We start from the raw sequence: 17,014 nt of genomic DNA, 5'->3' as shown, positions 1-17,014 counted from the left end.
TATATTTAAGTTTTCAGTTATTTAAGAATTTACAGTTGACCCTTGAACAACACAGGGGTTAGGGGTGCCGACTGACCCTCCACACAGTTTAAAATCCACATAAGATGTATAGTTGGCCCTCCATATACCCTGTTCCTCTATATATGCAGTTCCTCCATATCAGTGGTTCTGCATCCCTGGATTCAACCAACGGGGATGGTGTAGTACTGAAGTATTTACTCTTGAAAAAAATCTGCGTATAAGTGGACCCACACAGTTCAAACCCGTGTTGTTCAAGGCTCATCTGTATATTGTTGAAAATGGCATGAGTTCATTTCCCTGCATTGCTAAGTAGTAACCTAATATTCTATAACCCTGTGAATCCTACTCTCTGATAACTGTGCCTTTCTGGTGTCTCATGGTCACAACTCAGAACAACTGTTCTCATTGTAATGCATTGTTAAGGGAGTAGATTAAATCTCAGCCTCTCAGTTATTCCAAGCAATTGGTTGGATTTTTCAGAATATTCAAAGCCTGCTTTCTTACGTTTTACTCTCTTTTCTAGACAATTAATTTTGGCAAGCCTATAGGAAGAGCTGTCATGGCCAATAGATTCTGAGTTTTCATTTGTTTTCAGATCTTGCTCTTAAAAAATTCAGATTTATATGTATTTATCCAATTTTGACTCTTATTCAAGTGAATTTTATGTGATCATTGTTACATCAGTTAAGACTCTTGGTTGGAAGTAAAAGAAAGATCCATTCAATTGTGATTAAGCAAAAGGTAAGTTTCAGTGTAACTAACTAGAACCTAGTTTTTCTTTCTCCATCTCTCAGCTTCCTGTCTTTTGGGTCAGCTCCATTCTCAGACAGACAATCCCCACATGATCATAAGATGGCTGCAGGAATGCCAGCCTCACAGACCCTTAAGTTCATATCCAGTGGAGAGAAAAAATATATCTGCTGGTGGCATTCATAAAAGTCTTGAAATGTCCTTGAATTGCACTGGTTTAGGTCAGGTACCCACTCAGAAACACATGTGCAGGCTGTCTTGGGCCTGGGTCATGGCTCCACTCTTGATGTAGGGATCAGAATGCCACTGAGACATCACAGACTGAGAGTGGGGAAAGGGTAAATCCCCAGAAGGAAATTGGAGACTGATTCTTCAAGGAGAGGTAAAGAAAAATGATGGAATGCAATGATTAACACTGCCATTGACGGCATTGGATGATTATAAGCATTGGACCAAACCCAGATTCTTTTTAAAGAATACAGCCATTAACCAGCTTGGATAGCTGTCCTTGAACTCAGCAAATGTCTGGGTAAACACAAGGATTAGGGTTTCTACTTAGCCTTAAGGACTAGAAAAGCTAATAGAGACAGTAAAACCTGTTAAAGTAACTCTTCATTAGGGAAAGTGTAAGCTTGAGTAGGCACTTGGGAACTTGTTTGTAACTAAAGGAAAGAAAGATTATTTTCTCTTACAAAACTGATTTATTTCTTGTTGCTTTAGAAAAGGAAGTATTTGATAAAGTGACAAGATAATACACATTCAGTGCAATAGTGTGATGGGGGAGGTAGGAATGGAAATACAATTTAAACTAAGGTTGCTAACAAGAAAGAGATCCTTGGGACACTGCGTGGATAGGTGCTCTAATATTAGGCATAGATAGAAAAAAATCATTTTGGACAACTGCTACTCTTATTAGGGAAAATACAACAGCCATTTACGGTCACTTTATTTCTTACCATTTTGGGTGGGATGTTTGAGATGCTTATCAAAATGAAGTTAACTTTTGACAATGTCAGTTAAACCCAGATTTACTTGAAGTCATATGAGTGAGGTCTCTCTTGGTAAAAAGTGACTGAAACCCACATCAACCCACATTCTTTTTTGCTTAGGCAAAAAAGAATCTATGTTGGAAGGCTCAGATAGTCCTGAGATGGCAAGGGCACACCTGGGCCTCACAGATAAGGAATCAGAGATTCAAACACCACCCAGAGTCTTCTCCTTTAATCCCTTATCTCTGTTTCTCTTATGCTGGCTTTATTCCTAGGAATTATGCCAAAAACAAATCGAATGTTCCACTTCTCAATTTGTCTTAGGGAGGGAGTAAGCCTCTTTGCCCAGGGCCAGTTTTTCAAATCCTGAAGGACTCTCATTGGCCTGGTTTAGGTTATCTGCAAACTCAGGACCAAAACACTGTATTTTGATCAGCCCTACTTGATATGGTTACTCATCTCTAGTCCAATTTGCTAAGGCCAGGAGTTGGGACTCCCTACAAGATGTTTGTGTTAGAAAAATAAGCATTTTCCAGAAAAAAGAGGATTGAAATGCTAGGTCAACAAAACCAGAGATGTTCACATCAAACATCCAATTTTTTTCTTAACAATAAGGAATATTAATGCCAATAAACATAATTATTACTTTAACAAGTAGAGAGTTACAATTTCAATGCTAAAGACCGCACACCAAGATAAAATGCTTGGCACAGGTAGATAACCCCAACGTTTCACAAGTGGTGTCAGGCTTTGCTCCCTGTCTACCCTTGTCAGATGGCCTCCCTCCCCTGCTGAGATCATGTAATGTCTGCTGAAAGTCAGAGCTCTGCTCAGATTTCCTAAAATGAATCCTAACCTTAAGGAGACCTTGGAGTTCTATGTGCCACTCTGGGACTCAAGATCAAATCATCTTTCACCTGCTTTTGACCTTAAGTTTCAATTCTAATAATCAGACCTCTGCTTTGCTCATCTTTACCTAAGCCAAGTTTCCCCCTCTCTCCGTCCTTCCATTCTCCTATGTGACATAGGCATAGCCACAGCCCTTCACAGACATGCTTTTTAAAAGGAGCAGTGTGCAAGATCTTGGTTTCTAAGTACCATTTTCCACTCAAAGGAAACAGGAGTCCTTAGAAATGGCTGATTCCAAAGCTAGAGGAGGGAAGTACAAGAGGAGCCTGAAACATCTTATTGTACCAGCAAATAAAGAGGCGCTCCAAACTGATGGGAAATGTCAAAGAGCTTGTAGGGCTCCTTATCTTAACTGAATTCTTAGCAGTATATAAAACTATTAATCTCATCCTCCTTCTTAAAACTCTCATGTCCTCTAACTTCTGGTCATTTTCTCAATAACAGCTCCTTCTAAGAGTCTTTTCTGGGTATCTCATTTTCTGCCCACCTCATAAATACAGGTGTTCCTTGGGGTTCTGTCCTCAGCACTTTTCTCATTCTATTCCCTCCCTGGGTGATCTTAGCTAATCCCACAGCTTCAATTATTATATAAACAATGGCTCTCAAATATATACTTCCAAGTATATTTATGTGTAGGTAGCAGAGGAGAGATAGATTTAGCACAGACAACTCTCTTAAAGCTCCAGAACCATAAGTCCATCCAACTGCCTCCTGGATATCTCCACTTAGTTAACCCACTGATATCTCTAAGATAACCTGTTAAAAACTGAAGACATTTTCGTCATCTCATCTAGTATTCTTTATTTCTATTACCGATACTACCAATATCTGACTGTCTAACCAAGAAACTCTGGGGTTATTCTTTTTTTTTCTTTTTTTTTAACATCTTTATTGGAGTATAATTGCTTTACAATGGTGTGTTAGTTTCTGCTTTATAACAAAGTGAATCAGTTATACATATACATATGTTCCCATATCTCTTCCCTCTTGCATCTCCCTCCCTCCCACCCTCCCTATCCCACCCTGGGGTTATTCTTAATGTCAGTGCACTTCAGCCAGAGACCACCAGAAACACATCTCTAGTTGAACAAACTGAATTTACTCATTGTAGTGAAGGAGGATACACAGCCTAGGGAACCCCAGGACTCAGAAAGAGAGTGTCTGAAGGAACCTATTAGAGAATTTGAGATTTGGTTGAGTGATTTGAGAGAGGGCTGAGGAAGCAGGGGTCTGCTCTAGATCGGCCACTGTTGGAAAGAAGAGGCATTTTATGATCGGCATCTCAATACATCTTATCTACAGGAAGGACACCCCAGAGCAAGGATAGCACTATATATTGGTAAAGAAGTAGCTGTCACTCATTTTAGCCAGGAGAGGGGCAGGGTGTTTTGTGTTTTGTGGATGGCACAGTGACCCTGTTTTTGTCTGTGCTTTGACAAAATTATCAACTGGACTTGTTTTGTCTCATGTTGTGATGGTCTCAGAATAATCTTATCTGATGCTGGTATTCTGTGAGATTCTTATGCCAACAGAAAATAACATGGCCTAACTCTCAATGCCAGGTCAGCTTCTGGATGTCAACAGCTGCTTTTTTCCCCTCTTTCTCATTCATTACTCTCTGTCATTCACATATAAATTTCTTACCAAGTCCTATTAATTTTACTTCCTACATATCTCTAGAATCTGTCCCCTTCTCTCCATCTTCTTTTCTGCTTCCCTAATCCAGGCCATTATCATTTGTCATCTGAATTACTACATCAGTCACCCCACATTTCCTCTTGCTCCTGTTCCAGTCCATCCTCTACCCTCCCCCAGTTAGCCAGAATGAAGTTTCTAAAAATATCATCCCTGCTTAAAATCTTCTTTGGTTACATTATCAGTCATGTTGCTAACATTTAAATGGTAAAATTAAAAATCACTGAGGTTAGCACTGATATAAAACTTTTCTTTTCTCCCTAAAAGGAATTAAGAAGGGTGGAAGAATTTATTTTTACACAAGGAATCAACTGAATTTGGACACTATTTTGATATGCCTTATGACTCAATACAGATCAACAGAGTGACATGACTGCTAAAAAACAATGCATTATTATTGACACCATTAGCAGAAGTATATTGTCCAGAACAAGAAAATGATGTTAGTTCAGTTCTAGGTAATACATTTTAAGAAAGACATTATTTAAAAAATATGTCCAGAAGAGGGCAACCAGGACAGGGAAACCATGTCATATGGATAATCAGAAAAAGTGGAGCTTAAAGAAAAATAGGGATATGACAAGTATTTTCTAATATCCAAAGAGCTGTCATATGTAGGAGGGACTAAATATATTTTGTATAGTTCTGAGGACAGGATCAATTCTGAGGATTACAAATCATAGGAAGATTGATTTCTACTCAGTATAAGGAAACACTTTCTAATAATCGGAACTGTCCAATAATAAGTTAGCTGCCTGGAAAGGTAATGAACTCCTGGTTACTAGAAGGGTTCAAGCCAAAGCTGAATAACTGTCTGGAAAGAATGTTATAAAACAGGAGTTGTCAAACCATCTGTGATAAAGGTACAGTTTTTTTAATCCATTGTGGTCCAATACTTTTATAAATTATAATAAAACTAAATTAGTAGAATGAAAAGAAAAAAATTAAAAGTAGAAGCTCAAAAGTTTTATTACCTAATTCAATGAATATAAACTTAAATTTTAATAAATAGAATTAGAACAAACATAAAGGAAATAAAAAAGAATGATAAAACTTGTTCATTGAACATGTACATTTAGGATTAATAAAGAAAATTTCTATAACTATTAACATTTTGTTGTTCTTCAATTGTAACTGAAAAAAATTATGAGTGAATTAGCAGTTTTCTAGATTAGCCCAATATATGCATACTTTGAATAAATACCTTGCATATTAATATTTTAAAGTTTTAATATTTTAAAACACCGTGTGACAAATGAGCTTGTTTCTTTCTTGTTAAAATATCTACAACAGGGCTTCCCTGCTGGCGCAGTGGTTAAGAATCTGCCTGCCAATGCAGGAGACATGGGTTCGAGCCCTGATATGGAAGATCCCACATGCCGTAGAGCAACTAAGCCCGTGAGCCACAACTACTGAAGCCCGCGTGCCTAGAGCCCGTGCTCCGCAACAAGAGAAGCCACCGCAATGAGAAGTCCGCGCACCACAACGAAGAGTGGCCCCCACTCGCCGCAACTAGCAAAAAGCCCACACGCAGCAACAAAGACCCAATGCAGACCAAAATAAATAAATAAATTTTTAATCCAGGTTGGATTGACGACAATGGTACTTTCAGGGAATGATGTACATCTAAACCACTTCTATGAGATGTTTTAATATCATTCATGGGACTTCCCTGGTGGCGCAGTGGTTAAGAATCTGCCTGCCAATGCAGGGGACACGGGTTCGATCCCTGGTCTGGGAAGATCCCACATGCTGCGGAGCAACTAAGCCTGGGTGCCACAACTACTGAGCCTGTGCACCTAGAGCCCGTGTTCTGCAACAAGAGAAGCCACCATCTGCAGCAACTAGAGAAAGCCCATGCGCAGCAATGAAGACACAATGCAGCCAAAAATAAATAAATTAAAAAAAAATATATCATTCATAAGAAAGAACTGAGTTTAAAAAAAAAAACACCTATGGCTCGTATCATAAAAAAAAAAAAAAAGAACTGAGTTTATAAAGGGATGATGATGGGAATGGAAAAGAGAGGTTTTAAAATAATTTCAGCATGCTCAAACTATTCATTTTTAACTTTTGTCCAAAATGAAGGGAGTGATCCTGTAATTTCAAATTTTATTTTAAATTCTTCATTAGTTGCCAGTTAGAACAATGTATCCTGTAAGTCTATAATTAAACTTAAATCATCTTTTGATGAAATAAATGGATACCACATCTATGAATTTACTGTCTGGACATTCTTTTAATGGAAAATAAAATTCAAAGCATTCTATCAAATTAATAATAGTTTGATGATAACTTTTTGCAGATGTGCGACATCAAGATAATCACCTCTTCCACTGACAATTGTTAAATTATGGAACATGTAATCACAATCTGTAGAAACCCTGTTCTTCCAGGCGTCTACATTTTGTTTTTGCCCTTTGATTTTACCTTCCACTGAAAAACACCTTGCATTCCTCCTATGAGTGGACAAATTCTGAAGATTAAAATTCTGAAGATATCAAACAAATTAATAACTCTAGCTGGCCAGTTTATATCTAAAAAGTTGGGACCAAGCTGGTTTCTTGCAATGATGCTAAATATTCAAATATACTCAATAGAATTTTCCCCCAGGTAACCATCATATCTCAGCATGAAATCATAGTTCTTTATGATGTTTCCCAATTATCACATAATAAAGAGAGTAATTTCAAATTATTGCATTAGCCTTTACATAATTTATAATATTTACTAAGTCACTAGCACACTTTAATTCAGTTGATAAGCTTTTTATACTAAGACTTTCTGAAAGAAAGAAGTGGTATGTTAACTTATATTCTGGGTCAAGGTCCTTAATTTAAGCAACTACTCCAGAATGTTTTCTTATCATTGCAGCTATGCATCTAATCGTATTCCTACTCAAAATTTCAAACCACATTCACTGACAATGTAATCTTTCACAGCTTTCTGTTGTTTACAGTTAGTTATGTTTGTCAGCAATGAAGCTGAAAAAGAGAATTCTTTGGACTTGTCTCTGATTGTCTAAGGCGTGGAGTTGGGGAGGACAGACAGCAAAAGGGGCAAGAGGTCAATCTGAGGGATGATGGAAATGTTCTCTATCTTGCCAAAGCAATCTTAAGAAGAAAAGAGCTAGAGGAATCATGCTCCCTGACTTCAGACTATACTACAAAGCTACCGCCATCAAAAGAGTATGGTACTGGCACAAAAACAGACACATGAAACAGAACAGAGCCCAGAAATAAACCCACACGTTTATGGACAATTAATCTATAACAAAGGAGGCGGGAATATACAATGGGGAAAAGACAGTCTCTTTAACAAGTGGTGCTGGGAAAACTGGACAGCTACATGTAAAAGAATGAAGTTAGAATGTTTTCTCACACCATATACAAAAATAAACTCAAAACAGATTAAAGACTCAAACGTAAAACCAGAAATCATAAAACTCCTAGAAGAAAACATAGGCAGAACACTCTTTGACAGGCACATGTAAAGATGTTCAACACTGCTAATCATCAGAGAAATGCAAATCAAAACCACAATGAGAAACCACCTCACACCTGTCAGAATGGCTATCATCAAAAAGACCACCAATAACAAGTGTTGGCAAGATTGTGGAGAAAAGGAAACTCTTGTGCACTGTTGGTGGGAATGTAAATTTGTACAGCCACTATGGAAAACAGTACAGTATGAAGATTCCTCAAAAAACTAAAAATTAGAACTACCGTATGATCCAGCAATTCCACTCCTGGGTATATATCCTAAGAAAACAAAAACCCTCCGTGGAGAAGATACACGCACCCAATGTTCACAGCAGCATTATTTACAATAGCCAAAATATGGAAGCAACTTAAGTGTTCATCAACAGGTAAATGGAAAAAGAAGGTGTGGCATATATATATATATATATATATATACACATATATACACAATGAAATATTACTCAGCCATAAAAAGAATAAAATTTTGCCATTTGTAACAACATGGATGGACCTGGAGGGTAATATGCTTAGTGAAATAAGTCAGACAAGGAAAAACAAATACTGTAGATTATGACTTATATGTGGAATCTAAAAATGTAAAAGAAATGAATGAATATAACAAAACATAAACAGACTCACAGATACAGAGAACAAACTACTGGTTACCAGTGGGGAGATGGGAGTGGCAAGACAAGGGTAGGAGATTAAGAGGTAAAAACTACTATGTATAAAATAAATATGCTACAAGGATATATAGTATAGGACAGGGAATATAGCCAATATTTTATAATAACTTTAAATGGACTATAATCTATAAAAAATTTGAATCACTGTGTTGTATACTTGAAACTAATATTGTAAATCAACTATACTTCAATTTTTTAAAATGTTCTCTATCTTGATTGTGGTGGCAGTTACATCAGTGTATACATTTATCAAAAGTCATTAAACCCTATGTTTAAATATGTGCATTTTATTGTATGTAAATAACACCTCAATAAGGTGGATTTAAAAAATGGTTCTCCAAGAAGCAATCTTCCCCAACTAATCTAATCCTCAGTGACTGCTTCTTTTCCTGAACTTGAACGATGGTGCTCATCAGTTGAGTACTTAACATCTTATTCTGGCCTCCAATTGTTAAGCAGACCATGCTGCCTTATTGTTTAGCTCTCTCCCACTCCCCCACCCCACCCTCAGCTAACCAGTGTGTGTGGAAAACGGTATTAAAATATATGGTTTAATTGAAGGAAATTATCAGTTATTGAGCATATCGGTGAGTGATCATTCAAGGAGAGCTGGTTTATAAGTAAAAGAAATTGTCCGAATTTCTTTTGTACATTGGGAAAGAAAATTTCAATTTCTTACTAAGAGCCCACCATACCATGTGCATTCAGCTCTGTCCTACAGACACATGATGATCTAAACGCAAAAGTAAATCAGTTAAGATTAGTGATTCCTATTGTGATGGAATGGCCATCATATTTGCTGCTTCTCTTTTCAAAAGGCAGAGTCTCTTTCCCCACTCCCTGAACCTGGGATGGCCTTGTGGAAGTGATGCTGAGCCAGTTCAAAGGCTTGGCCTTAAGAGACTTTTACAGCTTCCAGTCTTGTACCCTTGAGACCCTGAAGCCACGTGAACAAACCAGGGCTGGCTTGCTGGATAGTGAGAAACACAAAGGTCCTCTTATTGCCCCAGCTGACAGCCATTCAATCGCTGTTGACATATGGATGATGCCATCCAAGACTAGCCAGTCTCATCAACCTAATTAAGAACTTCAGATGTATAAGCCCAGCCTACACCAGAAGAGTACCCAAAAGAACTGTGAACTAAGTTGTTGTTTTAAGCCAATGAGTTTTGGGGTAATATGTAACTTAGCAACAGATGACAAATACTCAAGGATTCATACAAAGTTCTCTTAAAAGACAGACCAAGTAATTTTAGACACTTATCAACAAGTCATTAAATCCTTAAAAGAAACTGCAAGTGAAGGTTGAAGCTGCCACATAAGGAATAGTTTATTTCTCCCTGGAAATATCAGAAAATAAGGTAAAGTGTCTCTGAATAGACAACTAGTATGAGTGAGGAAATAATCTAATGCTTTAATAGTAAGTGTATGATTTCAGGGGCACAGCCAGTGGAATGCTAGAGCTGGTTCACACCAACCTGTGAGATCCAATTATTAAATTTTCAGAAATTTTGTGAGCCAGTTGTTAAACCACTGGTAGATTAAATCAGCCATGATGAGTGTATTTACACCATGGAAATTGGCAAGCACTCCCAATCAGAGCCAGTTGCTAAACCTTTACTAGTATACCACTGGGCACATCTGCTATTGGAGGCAAATTTCATTAGTAGGTATATACATACATATACACATTAAAACATCCTTAGGGTTTCCCTGGTGGCTCAGTGGCTAAGAATCCACCTGCCAATGCAGGGGACAAGAGTTTGATCCCTGCTCCGGGAAGATCCCACATGTCGCGGAGCAACTAAGCCCATGCACCACAACTACTGAGCCTACGCTCTGGAGCCCTCGAGCCCACAACTACTGAAGCCCGCGCACCTGGAGCCCATGCTCTGCAACAAAAGAGGCCACCACAATGAGAAGCCCATTTGCTGCAACTAGAGAAAGCCTGCGCGCAGCAACGAAGACCCAACGCAGCCAAAAATAAAAAATATATATAAATAAATTAATCTAAAAAAAAAAAAAAAGGACAACATTGGTTGGTTCTGCCATGATATATGATCTTGGGCAAGTCAATTAGTCTTGCTGAATCTGTTCTCATATCTGTAAAATCAGTCTGTGCCCAAAAATCATCTTTAAGGTTTCTTTCAGATCTACTATGCTATCTTCTATGATCCTAATGGTGGTAATTATACCTGGATGGCAATGATGGAAAAGGCCAATGGGAGCAATTCAAATGATCACACTGACCATGCTACTAACCACAAACTTTGCTCTAATTCAATACAAACTAAAGTGGTAGTATAGTAGTAATTAAATGTGTTTTGGGTTATGGAGGAGGAAGAGGTGAATTCTGAGTAGAGGGGAAAGAAGAGAAGGTCTGGGCAAGATATTTTATCAATCAGGAATGAGATCTCATCTTTGAATCCACAGTGGCTTGAACTCTGTAGGTGCTTAATAAAATTTGCTGAAATGATTAGCCCTTGGATAAAACTTTAGAAGATACAATCCTGCTGAAATGAAGTTCTACTTGAGATTACCAGGTGTAACAGTGAGATTCTGCCTCAGTTTCTCCATCTAAAAACAGGCACTCATTTTTTAAGCAACATAACAAAAATTCAGGCAATCATGACTGTGAAGTATTTTAGGTTTCCTGCAGGAAGATGCTATATAAATGTGAGGTGATGTTACTAAATCTAAGTGGATGCCTTTCAGCAGAATTAGAAAACACAGTACATACTCTTTCTGAGCATTTCTTCCCAGTGCATTTAACTGGTTAACTTTCAAAGGTTAAACAGCACATTAGAAAATAGTAAGGGGCTAATAGCTGAGCTGTAATAGGGAAAAATGTCTTTAGCACTGGAATATTTGCAAATTATTTTGGTAAAAATATTAGCAAGTAATTTTGAACTTCTGTGGAAAAAAAATCTAAGTAATCATTCCCTTTGCCTATAAGCAATGGAGACATTTATTTATGCCTTCAGCAAAAGAAATGGTTTGCTAACTTCTTGTGTTTATGCACTGATATCCAAGCTGACTCATTTCTGAATACACATCTGAAACTGGAAAAATATTCCTTGATGGAATTATCCCATCCAAAATGAAGGCACATGATGTCTTGTTTTCCTCTTTTCTTAAAAATGCTGGAATCTAATTAAGGTTGCTTCTGAGAATATGTGGAAACCACACTTTCTTTCAGGCATATCAACATCATTCCAGTACTAATGTTATTATGTGCTTAGCTGCAGGCAAATAAGAACTAGGGCATAATGTGACACAGTCTTTAAGGAACTGCTGAAAAACTATTCCCAGGAAAAACCACAGATACAAAATTCTCAAAATTCTAGACAATTTCAGGAGTTTCATAGATACTCCCAACCCCAAATCCCATTTACAGAATCCTTAGGTTAAAATCTTCTGCACTAATTTCTTTTACAAATCATATTAAGATGCTTGTGGTACAATGAATGTACCAGGCCATATTAGGCTCTAGGGACATGGTGGTACACATACCCACTGAGGGTCTTTGCAAGTCATGGAGTTTACAGTCTAGTAGGGAAGATGGACATTTATCAAATAATCACACACACGCAAAAATGCCTAATTAAAAACTCTGATCAAGTATAATGGAGAAAAGAATTACATCTGACCTCTCTTCAGACACCATGCAAGGAAGAAGAGAATGAACTGAAATATTTAAAATGCTGAGATTAAAAAATCCACCAACCTAGAATTCTGTACCCTGCAATATTATCCTTCAAAAGTAAAGGATAAATACTTTCTCAAACAAAAACTGAGGGAATTTGCTGCCAGTAGATCTGCCTTGGGAAAACTGCTAAAAGAAGTTCTTTAGAGAAAAGGAAAATGATATAGGTCAGAAATGCAGATCTACATAAAGAAAGGAAGAGCAGTGGAGAAGGAATAAGTGAAGGTGAAATAAAAACTTTTTTTGGAACTTCCCTGACAGTTCAGTGGTTAAGACTCCACGCTCCCAATACAGGGGGCCCAGGTTCAATCCCTGGTCAAGGAACTAGATCCCACTAGTGGGATACTGCATACTGCAACTAAGAGTTCGCATGCCACAACTAAGGAGCCGGAGAGCCACAACTAAGGAGCCCACGTGCTGCAACTAAGGAGCCAGAGAGCCACAACTAAGCAGCCCACCGGGCAGCAACTAAGACCCGGCACAACCAAATAAATAAATAAATAAAAATAATAACAATGTATTTGATTATGCATATATACGCTTGTGTATGAGAAATGAATGACAACAATGATATAAGGGATAGAAGGGAGGAATTGGGATTATTTTGTTATTATAAGGTTCTTGCACTACCCATGAAGCAGTATAGGGTTATGGGGTAGTGCAAGAACCTTATAATAACAAAATAATCCAGCAGTACGGGGTGGACTTGGCTTAGTTGCAAATATGTATTGCAAGCTCTACGGCAATCACTATAAAAGATTAAAAAAAAAAAGAAGTATGAGAAATATGCTAAGAAAGGAGAGAAAACAGAATCATATAAAATTATTATTTAAAACCACAAAAGGCAAAAAAGAGTAGAAGACAAAAATAAGAACAAAGAACAAGGGCAACAAATAAAGAACAGTAACAAATATGGCAGATAGTATTCCAACTATATCAATAATCACTTTGAATGTCAATGGTCTAAATGCACCGATTAAAAGACAGACATTGTCAGAGTGGATCAGAAAACAAGACCAACTATATGCTGTCTGCAAGAAACCTACTTTAAACATAAAGACACATATAGGTTAAAAATAAAGGGACAGGGCTTCCCTGGTGGCGCAGTGGTTGAGAATCTGCCTGCCAATGCAGGGGACACGGGTTCGAGCCCTGGTCTGGGAAGATCCCACATGCCGCGGAGCAGCTAGGCCCGTGAGCCACAACTACTGAGCCTGCGCGTCTGGAGCCTGTGCTCCGCAACAAGAGAGGCCGTGATAGTGAGAGGCCTGCGCACCGCGATGAAGAGTGGCCCCCGCTTGCCACAACTGGAGAAAGCCCTCGCACAGAAACGAAGACCCAACACAGCCAAAAATAAATAAATAAATAAAAATAAATGTAAAAAAATAAATAAATAAATAAAGGGATAGAAATGACGACAACAAAAACCAAACAACCCAATCTAAAAATGGGCAGAAGACCTAAATAGACATTTCTCCAAAGAAGAAATACAGATGGCCAACAGGCAAATGAAAAGAGCTCAACATCTCTATTAGAGAAACGCAAATCAAAACTACAATGAGGTGCCACCTCACACTGGTCAGAATGGCCATTATCAAAAAATCTACAAACAATAAATGCTGGAGAGGGTGTGGAGAAAAGGGAACCCTCCTCCACTGTTCGTGGGAATGTAAACTGGTACAACCATTATGGAGAACAGTACAGAGGTTCCTTAAAAAACTAAAAATAGAACTACCATATCATCTAGCAATCCCACTCCTGGGCATATATCTGGGGAAAACCATAATTTGAAAAGATACATGCACCCCAATGTTCACTGCAGCACTATTTACAATAGCCAAGACATGGGAGCCACCTAAATGTCCATCGACAGAGGAACAGATAAAGAAGATGTGGCACATATATACAATGGAATTTTACTCAGCCATAAAAAAGAATGAAATAATGCCATTTGCAGCAACATGGATGGACATAGAGATTACCATGCTAAGTGAAGTCAGACAGAGAAAGAAGAATATCATATACTAGCACATCTATATGTAGAATCTAATTTTTAAAATGATACAAATGAACTTCTTTACAAAAACAGAAACAGACTCACAGATCTTGAAATCAAACTTATGGTTACCAAAGGGGAAACATGGGGGGAAGTGATAAATCAGGAGATTGGGATTAACATATACACACTACTATATATAAAATAGATAACTAACAAGGACCTATTGTATAGCACAGGGAACTCTTCTCAATATTCCATAATAACCTATATAGGAAAAGAATCTGAAAAAAGAATGGATATATATATATGTATAACTGATTCACTTTGCTGTACACCTGAAACTAACACAACATTGTAAATCAACTATATTAGAATAAAATTTTAAAAAAATAAAACAGCTTTCAATAAAAAGAAAAAGTATCTACCAGGATGTTAATAACAGCATTCTTCCTAACAGGGAACAAACAGAAACAACGATTATGTCTAACAGTATGGAGTTAATTAAATTATGACAATCTAGATTATAAAATAATAGGAATCCATTAAATGAGAGTATTTACTGATATGGCAAAAAAAAATTCATGATATTAAGTGAAAAAGCAAGTTATAAAACAACATGCATAATAAATACAATTATTTTTGAAATATATTTATGCAGCAAAATAATAAGAAAGAAAGGTAGCAAAAATGTTAGTGTTGTCTTTAGCTGGGGCAATTATGGGTAATTTTATTTTCTATTTATTTAGTCTCTAATTTAAAAAAATAATGATGTATTATACTCATGGTTAAAAAGCAACGTCGGACTTCCCTGGTGGCACAGTGGTTAGGAATCCGCCTGCCAATGCAGGGGACGCGGGTTTGATCCCTGGTCTGGGAAGATTCCACATGATGAGGAGTGGCTAGGCCCGTGTGCCACAACTACTGAGCCTGTGCTCTAGAGCCCACGAGCCACAACTACTGAGCCCGTGTGCCAAAACTACTGAAGCCCGTGCTCCGCAACAAGAGAAGCCACCGCAAGGAGAAACCCGTGCACTGCAACGAAGCGTAGCCCCCATCGCTGCAACTAGAGAAAGCCCCCGCGCAGCAACAAAGACCCAACCCAGCCAAAGATTAATTAAAAAGAAAAAGAAAAAGCAACGTCATTAGAAAAGTTAAGTAGCTCAATAGATACTAGTTAAGTAGATACTATGCTCCTTAAGAAGGGCCCATTTTTTGTTATTGGCCTGGCAAAAAGTATAATGCCTCTCCATATGTAGTAGGGGTTCAATAAATGCTTAATGACTAGATCAGTAGAATGAATACAATAACGGCCTCACCTAATTTCACTAGGTCATTTACTCTACTAGTCATTCTTACCTAAAGAAATCCACATATTGCTTGTTAAGTGTTAAGTCACTATCCTTTGGTTGAGGAATGTTCAAATTAAACCCTATGTGAGAGTGCCCTCTGGTGGTTTCACTGACAATGCTTTTTATCAATTTGAAGTGTGTTAATCCACCTCACCAATGGAAGGAAATAAGAGAGTAAGAACTGGGTAGTAAGATTTTCATGAAGCTAAATTTATTCCATTTAAAGAAGCATCAGGCTTTATGTACTTTTTAAATTTCTGGAAAAAACAAACTGACCTTTCATAAAGTGTTAGTCATAGTGGATAATAGGTTACTCCTCTGAGGTGGAGAAGCACAGGGGAAGTGATAGTGGTGATGAAATACGTACTTACTCAGCAACTCGTGAAGACCAAAATTCCAGGAACTACAGTGTTAAGTACAATGTACTATATTTCCAGTACAACAAAAACTAAGTTAATTCTCCAAAGCACTGACATGTGAATGTGTGGTTTGGGCATCTTACAATTGAGCAATCCCTATTTAGTAGATCCTTGTACTTAGAAGAAAATTTGTTATTTAATTAATTTAGTTTTTATTCTTCCTACTTTTATAACATGGCATATCTCAATCTTTGTAAAACCCTGGATATAAATCAACCAGAAAAAAAACTATTTTCGAAGCTATGTCACCAAACACAGCCAGTTAATATTTCTGATTATCAAATTCTATTGACTTGTTTTTCCTTTATCTTTCCCCCCAAATGAATAATATATTAATGAAAAGAGCATAAACCACTTAAAAACACTTCCTTTCTGTAATAGAGGGTGGCCACTATTATTTTCTTTACTCTTTCCTATTCACTATTCCTTACATTTTACTCAACACTTGACCCTTCACCTTCCTTTATTCAAAGAACTAGATTAAGCAATAGACTTTGAATGTGAAACCATTTTTCACACCAAATTTTAAAATATCACAAATATTGCACAAGTTTGAATAAAGCACCTTTTCACCTTCTTAAGAAAGACTCCTCACCTCCTAAATAGAAATCGCAGGGACATCAATGCTATTAAGGATCATATATAAGCTGGTAGGGATAATCAACAGAATACACTATTAACATTTTTGTAAGACTAGTTTAGTAATATTAACATTTTAATCACAGAGTTGCATGTGCTCTGAAGCAAGCATAATTTTTAAGACAGCCAGAAAAGAAATCTCAAAATGAATAATATTCTTTCTAGGAAAGCACATTCTTGGGTGAAACAAAACACCTCTTGTCATAGTGATGCCTTGTAAAAAAGGCTCTGGACAGTTTGGATCCTGGCTCTCCCACTTGCTAGGTAGGTAGGTTTCAAGTCACTTAGCCTTATCTGTAAAATGGGGATGATGCACTTTCTTCAAAGGATTATTGTGAGAATTTAATAATAATGTAAACTAAGGACCTAG

Source organism: Balaenoptera borealis (assembly GCF_965194805.1).
Source record: "Balaenoptera borealis genome assembly, chromosome: 13".
Taxonomy (NCBI): domain Eukaryota; kingdom Metazoa; phylum Chordata; class Mammalia; order Artiodactyla; family Balaenopteridae; genus Balaenoptera; species Balaenoptera borealis.
This window is presented reverse-complemented; position numbering follows the sequence as displayed.